The 19,605-nt window shown below is 52.7% G+C and overlaps 1 protein-coding gene across 2 annotated transcripts in view; it reads left to right on the forward strand.

Annotated features, from left to right (window-relative positions):
* Positions 1–336: 336 nt before the first annotated feature.
* The window catches only part of GJC2 (gap junction protein gamma 2), a 32,121-nt gene continuing 12,852 nt past the window's right edge, over positions 337–19,605 (forward strand). Inside the window, exon 1 of one of the 2 annotated variants that reach the window (XM_059838184.1) lies at positions 337–444. The gene's annotated coding sequence lies outside the window, so the exon portion shown is untranslated. Of the gene's footprint in view, positions 445–14,923; positions 15,071–19,605 lie in introns of those variants that run through there. The other variant, XM_059838203.1, reaches the window with a different exon arrangement.

The following is a 19,605-nucleotide window of genomic DNA, read 5'->3' on the forward strand; positions in this document are numbered from 1 at the left end:
TGCAGCACCTCCGCTTCCCGCCTTCCTCTCCTGCTCCAAGGAGCTCTTTTTGCTATTTTTAGCCCTAAACCCTTCAAATATTTGAATTATTTGATTTTTTTTTTTTTTTTTCCCCGTAAACACCACTCTGGGCTCTGTTAGAGCGAGCGCGTTGAATTCATCTCCCTGTCCTTTTTTTATGGCGTTTTTCACGCGGGCTGGGAAGGAAAACCCAAAAAAAAAAAAAAAAAAAAAAAAAAAAAATCGAGGGAAGCAAAGGAATCCTTGGTGTGCCGGGAGGCTGGGGTGCAGATCCAGAGGAGTCGTCCCACGTCAGAGCGCGGCGGTGCCGGGCGGGAGGGAGGGAGGGGAGCGGCGCTGGGAGCGGCACCGAACGGGGATCCAGGAACCCTCCGCTGGCCAGGATGGGACAGTTTTGGGAAGGACTGAGCCCAGCGCTTCTCCGTATGTTACTTTCGTGCTTGTTTCGTTTTGTTCTGTTCTGTTCTCCCTCCTCCTCCTCCTGGTGTTGCCGGTGGTTTGTAGCTCGGCGCAGATCCCCTCCCTGAGCTGCAGCCCCGCTCTGCTCCCACCCCGCTCTTCATTTTCCGCCCTTTCCCAATTATTGCGGTGGGAAATGCGTTTGCTGAGACTGACTGTTCCTGTGGTGCCTTTCCTGCCGGGGTGAGAGCCACAACATCCCTATTTGGCATCGCTTTGTGCACGCTTTGCTGGCGCGAATCATCCCCCGGCACGCAGGGCAGTGCGGATCCGTGTCCAGGAGGTTTGGGATTAAACCAAACGTGGTTCAGCTTTTTCCTCACGATAAAAGGAAAGAATTCTTCCCTCTGAGGGTGGGGAGGCGCTGGCACAGCTTCCCAGAGCAGCCGTGGCTGCCCCTGGATCTCTGGAAGTGCCCAAGGCCAGGCTGGGCAGGGCTTGGAGCAGCCTGGGACAGTGGAAGGTGTCCCTGCCCATGGCAGGGGTGGAATGAGGTGATCCTTAAGATCTCTTCCACCCCAAACCATTCTGGGATTCTGTGAAACCCCTCTGTGCTCTGGGACCTCCTGGCCAGTCCCCATCCCAAACCTCCTCTTATCTCAGACCACCCAAGCTGGGGGGAGGAACACCAGATTCTGGTTTTGCTGCTGATCCTGTGTTCCATTCCTGAGGTTTCTGCAAAATTTGGGATCTGCATCCTCCTGGCTTGGGGATCATCAGCTTAGATCCCCCTGCTCCTGCATGCTGAGCTGGGCTGTGAGGCCAGGCACAGCTGGAGAGCAGCAGCCATGGGAGCTCATCCCAGCAGGTGTGGATCTGCAGCTGGTGTCTCTAATCCATGATGAGTTTATCTTCTCTGTAAGGTGCTTTTGGCTTGTTCTTAAAATAAGATCCAAGGCTGTGAGCACCCTTTTCATCTACACATCCCAAACACCTTGCAAAGGCTGTGTTCCCTCCTGTGCAGCTGGGGAAACTGAGGCAGGTGGAGCCTGCCTGGCTTGGCAGCATCACCACCAGTGGGAGCTGAACCTGCTCCCGGATGGCCTCATCTTCTTGGCCAACCTTCCTAGAGAGAAAACTCTCTTTTGGCTACCAAACACCCAGGATGCTCCTCTGGGCTGGGATCTCCAACTTGCATCCCTCATCCCCACCTCAAGCTCCTGAGATGAATCTCATGTGGAGATGCTGTTGAAGTTCCACAGCTTTTAATTGTCTCATCCTTCAGAATCCTAAAGATCTTCCCCATGGCTGGTGGATGACCCTGAGCTCTGTCCCTTCTACCTCCAGATCTCTGCAGATTTAGGAGCCACCAGTGTTTGTCCAAAGAATTTCCTGGAGAAGGGGGCTGGAAGGAGCTCCTGACCCACCCCCCCCTCCTTGTTCATGAGGTGGCCTGGGAGGGGAGGGCATTCCTCTCCCCATCTCCTCCCATCCCAAAAAACCCTTCCCTTCCATCCCAAGCACAGGAGCTGGGCTGAATGAATTTATTTAAGCTCTGCTTGATGGCAGAGAGCTGTGTCCTCTCCTGGTGGGAGGAGAGCAAATGTTCCATGACCCCCCCAAAGGGAAACAGAGTCCCTTAAATCCTGGAAGGCCACAGGCACCTTCTCCTTTCTCCCAAATGGCACAGGAGGGCAACCTGCCCTGTGTCCAAACTTCCTTAGAGAGGCAGAGGGAGGAAATCCCAGCTCCAGACAATGGGAACAGGAGCAGAGCCATGAGGCAGATGGGGAATCTGCTCCTCCTGCAAGCTGGGAGAGTCATTTCCCAGACAATCCTTGGGTCTTGTCCAAGACCAAAATACCAGGAGGGTTTTATTTTTGTGTGTGTGAGTGTCACAAGGAAACCCCTCCTCCCTCAGCAATATGGTGTGCACCATATTCCTGAATGATCCCAGGGCTGGGCAGAACTCTCTTCTCCTCTCATTTATGGCCTGGCTGGAGTTCCTCCACCCAGTGCTCACCCCAGCATTCCAGGGTCAGATTTAAGGCTGCCCAGCTCCCTTTGACCTGCTCTGTCCCTTGGAGATTGATGACCAACCATGAAATCCACGTGGTTTCTGCTCCTTGCTGCCAGGAGAAGGGAAAATAAAGGAGTTTTTGTGGGATTTCTGCACGTTGCAACCTGGGGCTGTAGCAATAGAAGACAGGGAACATGGATAGAAAAGGAGGAGCCCCATGCTATAAATTAATTAAGGCACATGAGAACAAACTTTGCTGGAGCATTTTGTTTATCTTCCTGCCTCTCCCATTTTTTGCTGCTGTGGGTTGTGCCACTGTTTCTCTGGCTGCACTCTCAGAGGGTGAGGATCCCATGTCCCACCCTGAGCTGCCCCTGAGGAATGAAGTTCTCAGGTTTCTGTGGCTGAAATGGCTCCTGAGGTATCAGAAATTCTTTTTTTCCCAGCCCTGCAACCGAAGAAGTCGAGATTCCTTGGTTCTGGTTTTTAAGGTTGTTTATTTTCTCTTATCTGCTACATTCTGTCTCTGCCCTGCTGAGGTCTGTCTGGCAGGTCGGGTTGTGGCACACTGACCACCTTCAGGGTGGAGTTATCTTTTTATACTAAACCTACCTGTGCTTTATTTACAATAATTTCCCAATACCTATCACCTATGTCAGACAGTCTGTCTCTACTCTAAACCAATCCAGAAGTGTCACAATCACAGCAGAAGATGGAGGCCAAGAAGAAGGAGGATAGGACATGCCCAGATTCCTCCATCTTGCCTCTTGAACCCCATTCTAAATCCCCAAAATTCTACTTTTTCACCCTGTGACAAATTCACTGTCATTCTACTCAAACCCTTGTAGCTTGTAACTCCTCACACAAAGTTGGGAATTGTTTCCATGGACTAAAATCCAAGGCACAGGTGTGTTTGACTCCATGCCAAGGTCTCTGAGCCCCCTGCCAGGGTCTGGAGCCATCCAGGGCAGCCAGAGGGATGTCCTGGGCTCTGACATGAAGTGACTTTATAAGGACAAGCCAAGTCCTCGAGCAGGTCAGAATTGCTCCTCTAAGAGCTGCACACTCTCTTTCTTGTGCAGTTTGACTTTTTGCTCCTTCTCCATCCTCTGGGGGTGGATGCCCACTTTTCCTGGCTCCAGTGGGTGTGGAGGATTGGAAATGCTGAGCAAGGTGGGGATCTGAGGGTGACTTGTGCAATCACAGGCCAGCCAAGGCTGGAGGTCCCTCAGAAGGTGCAGATGCCACCAGCTTCCCGTACCAGTGTTTGTCAGGGAGACTTTTATTTCCTATCCACTTGAAATTCTTCTGGCTGCATCCTGTCCTTCCATGGAGTATTTTTGGGATGTTTGTGAGCAACACAGAGCAGCACAGCTTCCCCACCCCCTCAAACTTGGTCCCATCACCCTGATCATTAATGACACTCCACAGCCTCATCCCTGGGAGGTGCCACCACCAGCTGGGCCCTGTCACCATCACAGGGGGATGGCAGGGTGGCACCAGCCACAGGACCCTATTTTCTGAGGGGTTCACACCCAGAATCCCCATTTCCCCAAAGATCAGGTCCATTTTGGCAGAGCAAAGACTGAGGGAGCTCAGCACCTCTGAGGCTGCGTTTCTGCTTTGTGGCGTTATTTTTCACCCCTTTTCAATCCTTTTTTAACTGGCTGGGAGCTGTGCAAGTCTGCTTGGTGTGAAACACCTTTCAAACACAGGGCAGGGTGGCAGCGAGCCCCTGCTGGCTCAGCTGGCAGCAGTGGGATGGAAATGGGCAAAATCACGAGAAAACAGCCCTGAAATGGGCTCGTCCCCCACTGGGGGAGGCATCACTTTCAGCCCAGCCCTGAGCACCTTTGGCTGCTTCCATCCCTCCTCTCTGCCACTCTCTGGATAGAGGCAGGGTTAATCCATGCCAGGACCCCAAATCCTGTTCCCTGCTAGTGCCAGCCCCCAGAGAACACCCAGTTCAAACATGAACCCGAGCTAAATTCCTCCAAGCACGTTTTTATCATCCTTTTTTTTTTTTTTTTTATTGCCGCTGACAATGGCTTTGCTCAGGCTCTGCCCAGCCCTTTCCTCTGCGCTGCCAGACAGAAACAGTTAACCAGGTTGGCTCAGAAATGAATGTGCTCCTTTCCTTTCCTCCCCCTGCCCGTGTCTCCTCTCCAGCCCCGGGGAGGAGCCGCTCTCCAGAGCATCATCAGACGATGTCTCAGTGACCCGGTGGCCTGTGCCGGCACTGCCCGCTGCCCCGGGGCTCTCTGCAGCTCGGGAGCATCGCTTGGCTCCCTCCCTGCACCTCCTGTGCCCCGGGGCAGGTGGGAGCCAGCGCCCACTCAAAGCAGATCAGGCTGATGATAAAAAGCGGGGCTGGAGGATGTGGCATTCACATTCTCTGAAAAATTCTTTCACTCGGGATTTTTCTCCTGAGAAGTCTCAGAGAAAAAGGAAAACTATTTTTATCTCATTTGCTTCTCCTGTGTTGTGCTCATGTGGAATGTGTTTGGAGATTGTTTACCCACAGGTGATTGTTCCATTGCATTCTGCTGGGTGTTGTTTTCACTCTTTGGCCAATCAGGGCCAAGCTGTGTCGAGACTCTGGAAAGAATCAGGAGTTTTCATTATTATCTTTTTAGCCTTCTGTCTGTATCCTGTCTGTATTCTTTAGTATAGTTTGGTATAGCATTCTTTAATATAATACAATACTATAAAATAACAAATTAGCTTTCTGAGAACATGGAGTCAGATGCACCATTCCTCCCTGCCACAGGAATCCCTGCAAATACAACAGGAGAAGAGGAGGGGAGGAGAAAGAGAGAGAGGGAAAAGATGATGCCAGGGGCATTGCAAAGCAATCCCTCCTGTAGACACAACCTCGTTTGATAGCGTGGCTTCTCCTGGGAGATCCCCCAGGACAGGGGACACCACCAGGGCCAGGACCCTGTGCTGACCTCGGTGCCCAGAGCCCCTGGGCTGGTCTGGGGAGGTGTTTAGGGTCCTTCCAGATGCCACAGCCCATTAGCTCTGCCGTGGCTCTGGGGAGAGCTGATGGCTCCCGGGATGCTGCAGCTGCCGGAGCAGCGCTCGGGAGGAGCCGCTCGCCGCTCCCCCAGCCTGAGGGCATCCAGAGCAAGGCTGCCTCCCACGGGGCTTTTCTGCATGCTTGGCTTGCCTTGGTGGGAGGTGGTCGCTGTCAGGCTCGCAGAATTCCCAGACAAAGCGTTTTCCAGGCTGCGGGGCCGCAGGGACACGGGTGAGATCAGCCGCAGCTTCAGCGCCTGCTTGGATGGAGCCAGAGGTTTGCAGAGGATGGAGGCGGCGTGTGCTGGGCAGAGCTGGGCTGGTGGAGCATGAGACATCCCTGCCTGGGGCATGGGGACCTGCCCGGCATCCTGGTGTGAGTGGAGAGGTGAGGAGCTCTGCCGGGAAGGCCAGGAGAGGGACCGCGTGTCTCTGGGATTTTGGGAGAAGAGAGGACTTGTGTGCACTCTCCTTCGGCCCCAGCCTGGGGGATGACCTGGGGCTGGTCCTTCTGTGGGTGGGACCCACGGCAAAATGAGCAGAGTGGGGCTGAACCCTGCCTGGGGGCTGCTCCAGACCCTGCCCGGCTCTTGGGGCTGCTGGAGGGTTTGGCCAAGGCTGTTTCTGCCTGGAGATGCGGGAGAACTCCAGTGGCAAATGCAGGGTTTGATCTCCTGTGCCCATCCTCGAGTGCTGAGGGGGCTCCTGAAGCTGCTGTGTGGGGTGACCTTACCCCTGGTGGTCACAGCACAGAGGGATACCCTGGAAAACAGGAGAGGCATGCGGCCAGCTCCCAGGTTCAGCTTTCTGCAAGAAATTCTGTGTCTAAGGGCAAACACCCGAGGTTTTGTGTGCTGGCCAGGACACGTGTGGGCGTGGAGCTCCTTTATTTATTCCTCCAGGAGCAGAGCTCTCCCGGAGATCCCGGGGTGGGAGGATGAGGAGGAAGCTCAGCTCCAGCTTCCTCTCAATCCTTCTCCCTGTTTGTCTCCCTCCCTCCCGGATCCCATGGCTGCAGAGCCTCCTGGCATCCCACAGCGCTTTTTTAGCCATTGCAGAGAACTGGAATAGTCCTAGTGAGGGCGAGCTCTGATTTATTGGGAGTGTTTTTATGGTGTTTATGTTGGCAGCCTGCAGTTTGTGTACGGCTGGAAATGTTCGCTGAAGCCTTTTATCACCAGGGCTGAAAAACAACAGAGAGCTGATGAAAAGTCCTGTGCTAATTGCAGAGGGGTTGAGTCAGGGCCGGGGCAGTAAAATGCCTGGCTCTGAGGGGCTGCTGCTGCCTGCAGTCCCCACGGGGAAGGAGAAAGGATTTCAGCCATCAGCAGGGTGGGATCCATCCAGGTTAGGCCATTTTGCCAGTGAAGGTCACATCTGGCACTGAAAGGGACAGATTGAGGTGGTGCCTCGGGCTCCTGTCCCTGCTCACAGCCTGACAGAACAAGATGATCAGCAGATGTAGATGTTTCAGCTTGGGAAAAAAAGCAGTTGCTTAAATGTGGTAATTTTTTATAACTCAGATGTGGGGGAATACCTCGTGCTGGTGTTGGAAATGCAGCTCATTTCTATCCCATCACTCCTCTCGCCAAGTCTTTGTAGGATCTCAGTGTCCCAGCTGAGGTTTTAGTGAAATCAGTGTCTTGGTGAGACCCCATCATCATCTGTGGGATTTGGAGTGATTGAACATCATGAGCACCTCACAAGAAACAACCTCCTGCTCTTCATTTCCACTGGATTATCCCTCTCCCATTGGTTCTGCAGAATTAGTCTGAGAGCAGGAAACTTTTTCAGGTGCCAGCAATGCACCTTGGAGCATAGGGAAAGAATTTACCCACCTGCCATAAGAGACCTACTTTAAAATCAGCTCCTGATCCCTCCAGTCATGTCCACTATCCCTTCTCCAGCATCACAGGTGCTGAGGAGCAGGGGGTGATCCATGGGGTGTGAGCAGCACCTTGGTGTGGGGTGGGGAACTCTTAGGGCAGTGCAAAGTGTGAAACAGCAGGAAGGAGCTGCAGGGGGATGCCACACCTTGGGCAGGGTGTGCTTTGGGTCTCCTGGTTCCTCAGAGCAGGTGGTGACATCCAGAGGAGTGGAGGGAAGAGCTGGAAACTGAGATGAGTCCCAGACAGTCCCTGGATGTCACAGAATCCCAGAATGGTTTGGGTTGGAAGGGCCATGGGCAGGGACACCTTCCACTGTCCCAGGCTGCTCCAAGCCCCATCCAACCTGGCCCTGGACACTTCCAGGGGTGGAGCAGCCACAGCTCCTCTGGGCACCCTGTGCCCAGCTCCAAGGAGGGATGACCACCCAAATTTAGACAATGAAATCCCACCCCAGTGCCCTAAAACCAGTCTTGGAGGAGGCCACAGAGGTTTTATCCTTTTGAGGAGACCATGGCACAAGGTCCTGCCTCTGCATCACCCCAGAGTTGCTCCATACCCTCCATACCCAGAAACATCCACTGGGACTCCCCTGCCAGGCAAAAGGGCACTTTATTCCAGGCCAGCTGTTTGGGAAAGGTCCTGGCTGGCACTGGGCACCTCAGTAGATGTGTCCTGCTGGGTGGATCCTGACGAGAAGGGAGGCAAGGAAGGGCACAGCATGACAAGCACATCTACGTGCCTCTAGTCTAGTCACACACTCAAGAAAATTTAAGGAATTTGGTTCAAAGTGTTTTAGTGAGGCAGAGAACCTTCTATTTTAAGAGATTTCTGATATCTCTCAGCCTGCACTGAACCACACAGACTGTAAAGGAGGAGGGAAAAAAAAAAAAAGACACAAAACCAACAAATCCCCCACTTCTGCTACTGGCAGTAAAATTTTGGCTGACACATGTGAGCCTCTGTTAACCCATGGCCCTGTGAACGTGCTGCTCAGGGAGAAACCTTACAGTAGGAGAGTCCATCCTGCTGTTATTCCAAGCTTCCCAAAAACCAGCCAAAACAAATATTTGGAGGAAAGGCAGGGGCTGCCTGCAGGGAGGACTCGGGCAGGAATGCTCCTGCCACTGGGCAGGAGGTGACATCATCCAGATTCCTTCACTGAGGAATGCAGGATTTGGTCTTCCCTGCCAGTAATTGCTTTTCAAAAACAGGCCTGCCCAGGAAAGCAGATTTCACCCAGCCCCTTCCACTGCACAGCAGAGAGGCTGGATGTTCCCAAATCCCCTTCTTGTCCCTAGTTTTACAGGGGATTGTGTGGACGGGCAGGGTGAAATCGGTCATCTCCCAAACCACAAGGGAGAGCACCCAAAATTGCAAAAGTGGGAGCTGGACAGAAATCTGGGCAGGGAGAGCTGGTGGGCAGCAATGACTTCTTGGGGTGGCCAGGCTGGGGCTGGGGGTGTGTGTGGACTTGTGTGCTGGGCAGACTTTGCTGAGAGCTGCAGGAGGAGCCCGTGGTGACCCCGTGGTGGCCCCGTTTCTCAGTCCTGTGAAGCCCAGTGACCACATCAGGTGCTTTTGAATGTAGAACTTCAGTGGTGACTGGAGAGTGTTGGTCCTTGTAGATCCCTTCCAGTCTGGATTTTCTCTGGTTCTGTGGCTGGAATAGGCTGGTGTGCAGAGCATTCTGACCAAGCAGCTGACACCTGGCTTGAGCCAGGGCAGGGGTTGTCCCCCTGCGCTGGCACTGCTGGGACACCTTGAATTCTGTGTCCATGTGTGGGCTCCTCATGACAAGAAGGACATTGAGGGTCTGGAGCACCAGGAGGGGCTGAGGGAGCTGGGGAGGGGCTCAGCCTGGAGCAAAGGAGGCTCAGGGGGCCCTTGTGGCTCTGCACAGCTCCTGCCAGGAGGGGACAGCCGGGGGGGTCGGGCTGTGCTCCAGGGAACAGGGACAGGAGCAGAGGGAACGGCCTCAAGTTGTACCAGGTGAGGTGTTGATTGGATATTAGGGAAAATTTCTTCCCTGAAAGGCTGGTCAGGCATTGGAAGGGGCTGCCCAGGGCAGTGGTGGAGTCACCATCCCTGGAAATGTTCAAATACACGTTGTTGTGGCACCTGGGGACATGGTTTGAGGTGAACACAGCAGTGCTGGGTTGATGGTTGGACTTGATGATCTTAGAGCTCATTTCCAAACTTAATTTCCCTTAATGATTAGTCTGGTAGGGCTAATTCAGCCAGGCCACTGTGGCTGAATTTCATCATATCCATGTAATCCCTGGGAAGTGGATGGGATTGCAGGAGTGGAATCAGAGGGCCTGTGGCAGGTTTGGGGAGGGTTTCTGATGAAGGTAATAAATTTGTGGGTTTGTGTTCTTCAAAGATGCTCCTTCTTCAGGCTTTGAAGCTGTATTCATTTCTTCTCCATGAAGCTTGTTCATCTCTTCTTTTCCATGAAGCTTTTGGCTTCTCCTTTGGGTTGAACACCCCACATGCCATCTCCAGTCCCTGCAGCCCTCCACCCCAGGCTCTGCAGTGGCTCCACAAACACCTCTGGAAATGGATGTCATCAGCACTTCCAGCTGCAGCAGAGGGGTCAGTTCCTGTGGGATGGAGGCTGCTGCCCTCATTTCAATAGGTGGAACTAGGTGTAGTTCAGCTGCCCCCATTTCCAGTCCAACAGGGTGATTTAGTGCCTGGAAAGGCTCGAAATATTCTGCTCCCAGTGCCTGACAGAGGATGGCTGGCAGGAAATGAGCTCTAAGGCAGGGCAGGGTTTGCTGGTTCTCTAATTTCCCGCCAGGTTTTGGAAATTCTTGGCAATGAGATGGAGAGCAGAAGAGAAGGGCTTCGGCCAAAGGAGAAATCCCACTTGGTCAGCGGGATTTTTGGGAAGTGGAGTGAGGAGCTCTGACTGGGCAGCAGCAGGACAAGGGCTGGATCTGCTCAGGTGTGCTGGGAGAAGGCCTGCTCACTTTTGGAGCCAGCAGCCCCAGAAAAGGGGGGAAGGACACAAAGCAGGGCCTGGGGTCATGGCAGGGTGATAATATTGAATTTTGTCATGACAGAAGAGGCACATCCATGCAGGAGGGCTGGGATCAGGTCCCACATGGGACAGGGTGACAATGCCATGGGAGAAACCTTCTGTGGGACATCCTGGGCTTGGTTTGGATGTTGTCCCCCACCAGGCAAGTCCCTTCCCTTGTCATATCTCAGCCACCTTCCACCCCAGGGCTGTGTCTGGTGCTGACAGTCCTGGTCTGCAGGACCCTCACAGCTCAAGGGAAGACAAAACCAAAATTTCCCTCGTTCTCCTTGGGAGAGGGGGAAATCACAGACTCCAATGGTGTGGGGTGGAAGGGACATTAAAGATCATCTGGCTCCCAGGAGGAGAATGCAGGCACCAATCCCATTGCCTCACACAGGCTGAGCAAGCACTCCACCACTGGAGCTAAGCCCCTCTGGGATCCCACAGGGGTGGAATAGGGAATAAAGGGCATGGAACAGGGATCTCCTGCTCATTTCTGCCTGCAGTCACCCCAGAGGCAGCACAGAGCTGGCCAAGCAGCACTGACATGACCTCCAGAGGACTCAAATGGGGGCTCCAAGGCTTTGAGGTCAGTAGGGACCAAAAAAAGCAGCCAGGAAAAAAGATTATAATGGATGCAAATCTGCTTTGAAATGACACAAGGAAGCTCAGAGGCTCAGTATTTGTCACAGCTCAGGGAGTCAGGTGCCACCAGTCAGGTGGGGGGCTGCTCCTCTGGCTCTAGGCCCCCCAGCAGGACATGATTTTGGGGGTTTGGAGCAATGTTAAGTTGTTTCTTCAAGTTTCTCAAAATCACAGATGCTGGTGTGGTTTCTTAATTGTTTCTGTCTGGAGGCTGAAGGGAGGATGACTTGGAGAGGAAGGGAGGGAAAGAACCAGGGATGGAAAGACTGAATTTTCAAGAAGAGCCTCCCACCACTTCAGCTTCTGGCGATGGCCAGGGTCAGTGACTGCAGCCTTTCACTCCAGAAAATTCTCAGGGGGTTTCCTGGAATATGGAAATGTGGTGGGCTGGGTGCCCAGCCAGGGACCACCACAGCAAAGAGGATGGACCTCAGCTCAGCAACAACTGAGACATGTCCCAAAAGCTGCCTGGAGGTCAGAGACTCTGACTTGGCATTTTTTAAGCTCTATTTATCACTAAGTGAAGGAGAATCAGGGTTTTTTTTCCTTAAATACCCCCCTTGCACAGCGTTTTCTGTGCTGATTGCCTCTTTAAGCTTAGCAGAGGAGGCTGAACCAGCCCTGGGCTGGCAGAAAGTGTGGAAGAAATGTGAGCACCAGACTGGGAGCCTGGGAAGGGGCTCCTTGCACGTCATGGAGGGATTTCAGTATTATTGTGAATTAAACCATGACTGCAACATCCTCTCTGTCCCATCCCCAGCCTCACAGTGGAGCTTCAGGCATCCCTGCCTGGGAACCAGACAAATTCACCAGGAGTACCTGCCCTGGCAGCAGGAGCTCCCCTCTTCCCAGGGGTGGTGGAGGGTTTGGGGTGAGCAGGGCAGGGCTCACCTGAGCTGTTCTTTTCTCTAGCAAAACCTGCACCTGATTTTGGGTCTCTTTAAGCCAGGTCTCATAAGCTCTTGGAGATATATATCACACCCAAGAGAGCTCAGCCACCTCAGATGGCATAAAATCAGCAGGATGGCTTCTGTGGCAGTGTTGGAAATGGAAAAGGTTTAATAAAAGGCAAAATAACAAAACTCTTTACAGAGAAAAACAGAGCCAGGGGCAAGAGGTTCTTGCTCCTGGTAAAACACCTCACAAAAGTGATTAGTTCCTTTGTTCTCCTCTTTTTCTGGTGAATTGCTTAGGCAGGACCTTTTCACTTCTGTCCCATTGACCATCCTAAGTCTGAGGTGAAGTCCCCAGGGTCCTGTGAGGTGTCTTTTTACCTAATCGAGGAGAGAGGAGAGAAACTTCTGGGCTTTTTTCCTTTTTTAGGAGACAAAGGATAATTTGGTCACTCTCTCAACAGGGGGCACATTCCTACCTGCACCCACGGGGCTGGTTCTCCCTTGGGAAGATCTCTGAGTCAGGACTGACCTGAAAACAAAGGCAGAGCCCTCCTCTCCCCTTGTCTCAGGCTGCGGATCAGCCCTGAGCGCTGCAGCGTTCCTGGCTCGGGCCCACAGCCACGAGCTGCAGCTTCCCCTCTGAAATGGAAGGGCTCTCCTCCTCCTCCTCCTCCTCCTCCTCCTCCACCTTCCTGCCTTCCCTTCCGCCCCAACGTGCTCATTCATGAAAAGTTCCCAGCTGGATGGACGTGAGGAGAGGAGTTGAGGCAGAGAGGAATTGTTGGCGCGGCTGTTCCCGCGCGCCGGCCAAGGGAGGTCGCGGGCCCAGAGGGATTTCATCTTTGTTTTCACAGCTGGATTCCACATCATCCTTTCTTCTCTCCAGCTTTTTATTGCTGCTCATTCCCCCTGCTGGGAAGCAGAGTGTGTGCTGGTGTGGCACGGCCTGCTGTGGCTGCCCCAGGGGCAGCGAGGGGTGCTGTCCCCCCCAGGAGTGGGGACCTCCCCAGGACAGGACGAGGGGCAATGGCCATGAACAAAATCACAACGAGTTCCACCTCAACATGAGGAAAACCTTCTTCCCGTGGGGGGTGGCAGAGCTCTGGAACAGCTGCCCAGGGAGGGCGTGGAGTTTCCCTCTCTGGGAACACCCCAAACCCACCTGGATGAGTTCCTGTGCCACCTGCTTCAGGTGACCTGGAGCAAAAAAAAAGACTGGAGATGGCACTTGGTGCTATAGTCTGGTGGAGGTGTTAGGGCATGGGTTGATGATCTTGGAGGTCTCTTCCAACCTCATCATTCTGTGATTCTGTGATTCTGTGACCTTGCCTGGGCAGGGGGCTTGGGCTGGCTGATCTCCAGAGGTCCCTTCCACCCACAACAGTTCCAGGGTTCTGTGATTCCATGACCTGCACAGCCCCACGTGTTCATGAAGGACTGAGGCTGGAAGGGATTTTGTGCTCCTGCAGTGGGGTCATGCAATGGATCCTGTCTGGGCAGGGAGGAAGGTGCCATCCCATAATAATCCCCCGAGGACACCTGGCTGCAGCCCACATCTCCTGGCTCCTTTTATCCTTATCCAACCAGCTTGGTCCGTCCTTTGGTAGGACAGGGCAGGGAGCAAGGCTGGGATCATCTGCCTTGGCCTGGAGCGTGATGGGATCACAGCAAACCCTTGGGATCATGGTCCCAGCCTGGGCACACCACGAGTTTGGGGAATGCTCCAGGGTTTGGTGAAGGTGGGCTAGGGTTTGGTGGTATGGTGTAGGGTTTGGGGTGTTGGTGTAGGGTTTGGGGTGTTGGGTTGTTTTTCATGGTGCTGCTGTAGGATTTGGTGCTGCTGGTGTAGGGTTTGGTGTTGCTGGTGTAGGGTTTGGTGTTGCTGGTGTAGGGTTTAGGGGTGCTGGTATAGGTTTGGTGCTGTGGTGTGGGTTTAGAGGTGTAAGGTAAAATTTGTGGTGCTGGTAAAGGGTTTGGTGCTGTGGTGTAGGGTTGGTGGTGTCAGCGTAAGTTTGGTGGTGTGGTGTAGGATTTTGTGGTGCTGATGTAGGTTTGGTGCTGCTAGGGTAAGTTTGGGGGTGCTAGTGTAGGACTGATGGTGCTGGTGTAGGGTTTGCTGCTGTGGCATAGGTTTGGTGGTGTGGTGTAGATTTTTGTGGTGCTGATGTAGGTTTGGTGCTGCTGGTGCAGGGTTTGGCCAACAGGCAGTTGTGGCTCATGCCCATTGTGGTGAGGGGGTGGAGAAGGAGCTGCTGGAGCCCCCCTGGGTGCCCAAAGGACTCCAGCACTGCAGATCTCAGGGTCAGCCTTTCCCCTGAGCAGCAACGTGGCCCAGGGCCAGCTGGCACTGGCTCCATTCCCACCTGGATGCCAGCCTGGGAACACCTTCCCCATGGCACTGCTCCACTCCTGAGGGGGGAGAGGGACCCTGATCCAACCCCCCTGCAGCCCTGCAGGCTTTGGGGATGACCAGGCACATGGTGTCCTTTTGTATTTGTGGGGTGCCCCATGGCAGGAAGGAATGATGGATCTGACTCCATGTTCTCAGAAGGCTAATTCATTATTTTATTATGCTATATTATATTAAAGGCTAATTTATTATTTTCTGATATTATATTATATTTACATTACATTACATTACAATTATACTATACTAAAAAATACAGAAAGGATACTTACAGAAGGCTAAAAAGATAATAATGAAAACTCCTGACTCTCTCCAGAGCCCTGGCACAGCCTGGCCCTGATTGGCCAAAGAGTGAAAACAACTCACAGCAGAATCCAATGGAACAATCACCTGTGGGTGAACAATCTCCAAACACATTCCAAAGCAGTAGAACACAGGAGAATCAAATCAGATAATTATAGTTTTCCTTTTTCTTTGAGGCTTCTCAGCTTCCCAGGAGAAGAATCCTGGGCAAAGGGATTTTTCCAGGAAATGTGACTGTGGCAGTGTCCCATCTTGGCACGGGGGACCCAGGGCTGTCCAGAGGTGAGGCAGGAGCTGCTGACCTCTGCACGTCAGCGGGTGGGGGCCACCTATGTAAACAGGTCCAGGAAGGTTCCTGTCCCTGTTCCAGCCCTCAGATCAGACCCTTCTCACATCAGGACCTGCAGCCCTCGCCGATGCTCCAGCCTGGAGCTCTGGAAGGTACCGTGCTGCTCTCCCAGCCCTGGGCTCTCCTCTGGGCTTTTCTCTCTCATCCTCCTCTTTGCATGCAAACCTGGCTGTGTAATTGAGTCTCTGCCTAATTACTTAAGGGTTATTAAATATTTGCTGGTGATATCTGTGTAATGAAATATCTTGGTGAGCAGAGTGGGAACCTGCCCTGGTCGTGCTGGGAACCTGGCCAGGAGGGTAGGACAGCACTTGTGGAAATGATGTTTCCTTTTTTCCTTACTTTCTGTTGTGTCTGTTATCTCAGAACAGTCTGGCAAGAGCACATCCAACCCATCTGCTGCCTTATTTTCATGCTCGAGTCTCTGCCTTCCCTTCTAATTCCATTTAGGTCTAATTAGTAATGGGGAAAGGGGCCACGAAGTCACACCCGAGTGTCTTGGATCTGCTTTGGCATTTTCCTTCTTGTCTCCAGAGAATCCCAGAATGGTTTGGGATTCTTAAAGATCCCCTCATTCCAACCCCTGCCAGGGAAACCTTCCACTGTCCCAGGTTGCTCCAAGCCCTGTTCAGCTTGGTCTGGAACAGCTCCAGAGATGGATGGGGAGGGCACAGCCTCTCTGGGCAACTTCTTGTTGTCTTCAGTATAGTTTTAGAGTTGGTGTTGAATTTCTTTACCATAAAAATTTTGTTACTGTGAAGAAAATCTGGTGTCCAGGGCTCAGGAGGACATTTTGGTGATTTGGGGTGGCGAGTGTGCAGCAGATTTATTGGGGAGGGCACAGGGATGGGTTTATATGGTGGAGAGAAGGGTTTGACAGCTGTTCCCAGCCCTTGTGCCTGTTTGCACAACACTTGGATCATGGAGCAGCCTCACTGTTTTGGCTCTGTCTGACCTGACAAGTCAGAGGCTTCTCCAAAGCCAAAAGACTGGGAAATAGATAAAATAGATATCCCAGCAATGAGTGCTGGAATCTGCAGAAAGGTTTGGTTTTTCAGATATGATGGTTGGGGTAAAATTTTGTCTTATCTCACAAGTCCTGCTGCCTGAGCTTCACCTCAGCTCCTGCAAGCAGAACCCTTGTGGTGGGTGATGGGTTTGAGAGGCCAGAGGGATGGAGAACCTCTCCTGTGGGGAAAGGCTGAGAGATTTGGGATTGTTCAGCCTGGAGAAGAGAAGGATTCAAGGTGACCTCGCAGCCCTTTCTTGTGGCTAAAGGGGCTCCAGGAGAGCTGGAGGGGGGGGGTTGGACAAGGGATGGAGGGACAGGACAAGGGGGAATGGCTTTAAATTGATAGAAGGTAGCTTTAGATGAGATATTAGGAATAAATTCTTCCCTGTGAGGGTGGGGAGGCCCTGGCACAGGGTGCCCAGAGAAGCTGTGGCTGCCCCTGGATCCCTGGAAGTGCCCAAGGCCAGGCTGGGTGGGGCTTGGAGCAGCCTGGGACAGTGGAAGGTGTCCCTGCCCATGGCTTTAAAGATGGACTTTAGGATCCCTTCCATCCCAAACCATTCTGGGATTCTGTGATTCCATTGCTGGCAGAGCAGGCTGAGCCCCAGAGTGTGACAGCACCCTGAGAAGGTGACACAGCCAAGCAGGACCCTGAAGCTGCTCTCAGGCCCAGCAGCTGCTCCAAACCAGCCCCAGGTGGTCTTTAACCACCTCAGAGTGGTCAGGGGTGTTTAGAGCAGCAGGACATGAGCTCTGCCCCAAGGAGGGTGTAGGACAGGGCAGTCCTCAGTGGTGCCAGGCTCTGGCCAGGGCAGTGGGACCTTCCTGAGAACCAGGCACAGCATGGACCTGATGCAAACACCTGGGCTGCTTTGTCCTGTTCCTGGACAAACTGATGCAGCACTTGGTCACTGCAAGCTCCTGGCCCTGTTAGAGTTGAGAGGTTTCTTCTTTTGGTTGGCAAATTATAGATATTTTTGCATTTGTAAAAAATTAGAATCATAGAATTGTTAAGGATCATCACCAGCCAACCCAGCACTATCATAACCACCCCCAAACCATGTCCCCAGGTGTCACATCCACACAGTTTTTAGCACTTCCAGTGATGGTGACTCTACCACTGCCCTGGGCAGTCTGTTCTAGTGTTTTACACCTCTTTCTGTGAAGAATTTTTCCCTAATGCCTAATCTAAACCTCCCCTGGTGCCCTAAACTTGAAGCCATTTATTCTTGTCCTGTCACTAGTTATCCGAGAGAAGATAAAAACATTAAATAACTTTGGACCATTTCTGGTGGCTGTCCTGGCTGGGTGGGAGCAGTCATGCCATCTGCTGCAGAGTCTGACATGGATGAGGTGTGTGGTGACAGAAGTGACACCATCATTTTTTCCACTGGAACTTCTGGGGGAAAAAAAAGAGTCAAACTCTCAGGGTCAGCAGCCTGGCTGTGACATTGCACAGCATTTTCCACACACAAAACCACCCCAAACCTGTGAGTACTGCAGGTGTTTGCAAGGGGAGATTGGTGAGGAAAGCTGGAGGAGGTGTTGAGCTTTCAGAGAGCCATGGAATCATGGAAAGGTTTGGGTTGGAAGGGACCTCAAAGCCCATCCTGTTCCAACCCCTGCCATGGGCAGGGACAACCCCCACTGTCCCAGGGTGATCCAAGCCCTGTCCAACCTGGCCTTGGGCTCTGCCAGGGATCCAGGGGCAGCCACAGCTGCTCTGGGCACCCTGTGCCAGGGCCTGCCCACCCTCACAGGGAACAATTCCTTCCCAGTCTCCCATCCATCCCTGCCCTCTGGCAGTGGGAGCCATTCCCTGTGTCCTGTCCCTCCATCCCTTGTCCCCAGTCCCTCTCCAGCTCTCCTGGAGCCCCTTCAGGCCCTGGCAGGGCTCTGAGCTCTCCCTGGAGCCTTCTCCTCTCCAGGGGAACATTCCCAGCTCTCCCAGCCTGGCTCCAGAGCAGAGGGGCTCCAGCCCTGGAGCAGCTCTGTCTCCTCCATGCCCTCCTTTGGGTGGGTGCCAAGGACAGAACTGCTCCACCTCCACTCTGGGGGTTGCTATCTCTATGCCCAAGCTGTCCCTAAGGTGCTGCTGCTCCCATCCCCTTCCCTCTTCCCACACTGACACTGGGAATGTGGTTTTCACGCTCCTGAAAAATGGGGGGAAATGTTCTTTTCACCCACTTGGCAGCAGTCAGGGGCCTCACCCAGCAGCTCCTGAATGCAGCTCAGAGGCTGGGCTGAGCTTCCACCCTCTCCTGACCCCTTTTCCTGGGGCTCTTCCAAGCTCCCTCCTAACTCTCCATCTCTGCCCATCCACAGGTGTTAGGAACAACACCACCAAACCCACACCTTGCTGGAGCAGCCAAAAATGTGTCTGTTTCCCTTTTTTTCTCCAGCATTCCCTAACCTCTCCCATACACCCTGACCCTTTTCCTCTGCCCCCACCTGCATTAAGGCACTGCTGGATGGAGGAATGTCCTCATGGACAACAGAGGGAGGAGGAGATGAGCTGTGAACTTTTGCACAGCTCGGGGATGGATTTCCTCTGATTTTAATTGAATTTTTTTTATTTTTTTTCACTCTTTTGTACAAGTTCAGGAAGGTCTAGAGCAAGTCAGGCCTGGCTTGGCTTCACAGGGCTGGCAACACTGAGTGGAAATTTTATTGCTTCCTGTTATGAGAGCTCAGGGAGGCAGGATGGGATTCCAGGAGGAGCAGGGGCAGCTCCAGCTCCAGGGATAACCCTGATGGGTGGGGCTGGAGATGGCCTTTCATCCCCACTGCTCCCCCAGCTACTTCAGGAAAGGGAAGCAAATAGAGGAGGGAATAATGGCTCAATTTGACCTCTGGCTATCGAGGCAGATGTTTTCTTTGGAGCAGGAATAGATGCTGGGGAAAGAATGCTATAAAGGGCTTTGCTGAGCCATGTCCCAGGGCTCCACCTGAGTCCCTTTTGCCACCTCTCAGTGTCATCTCACCACCTCAGACACTTCAGCAGAAAGGTCTCCCCTCCAAAAAATGAATGTGTTTTTTTTCTCAGCACTGAAATTTATCTCAAGAATGTGTCCATCAGAGAAATGTTCAGCTGGGAAGGGCAGGAATAAATTGCTTCTGCTCTCCAGCCTGGGTTTAAACATTTCCTCTGGGCTTTTGTGCTTTAGAATTTAAATCTTGTTGTTATTTAAGCATATCAGATAAGCTTTTAGGTCATTTTCAAAGTGCTTTTACCTTTCTGCAGTCATCAGCCAGCGATATATTGAAGGAAACCTTTCCTGTTTTTCAGCAGAAATGTTATTTATTCTGCTAACAGCACAGGCTTCTGGCTCCGGGCACAAACCAATGCAAACTTCACAGAAATTCCATTTTCTGACCTATCTTTGTGCTAACTGAGGCATAGCTGTGGTCCAAATGTCATGGCAGCTCAGAGCCAGAGTTTACATTTTCAGAGTGCATGAAGGAAAACATCCCTCACCTCGCTTTCAAACACTCTTGCATTATTCAGCCAAAATCCCCACGGGCTTTGGAAAAATGTGTAAGACCAGATTTTCCCTGTTTCATCCTTGCAAAGAGCCAGAGACCAACCACATCATTCTTTTCCACATCAAAACC

The sequence above is a fragment of the Haemorhous mexicanus genome, chromosome 1, assembly GCF_027477595.1.
Source record: "Haemorhous mexicanus isolate bHaeMex1 chromosome 1, bHaeMex1.pri, whole genome shotgun sequence".
NCBI classification, from domain to species: Eukaryota; Metazoa; Chordata; class Aves; order Passeriformes; family Fringillidae; genus Haemorhous; species Haemorhous mexicanus.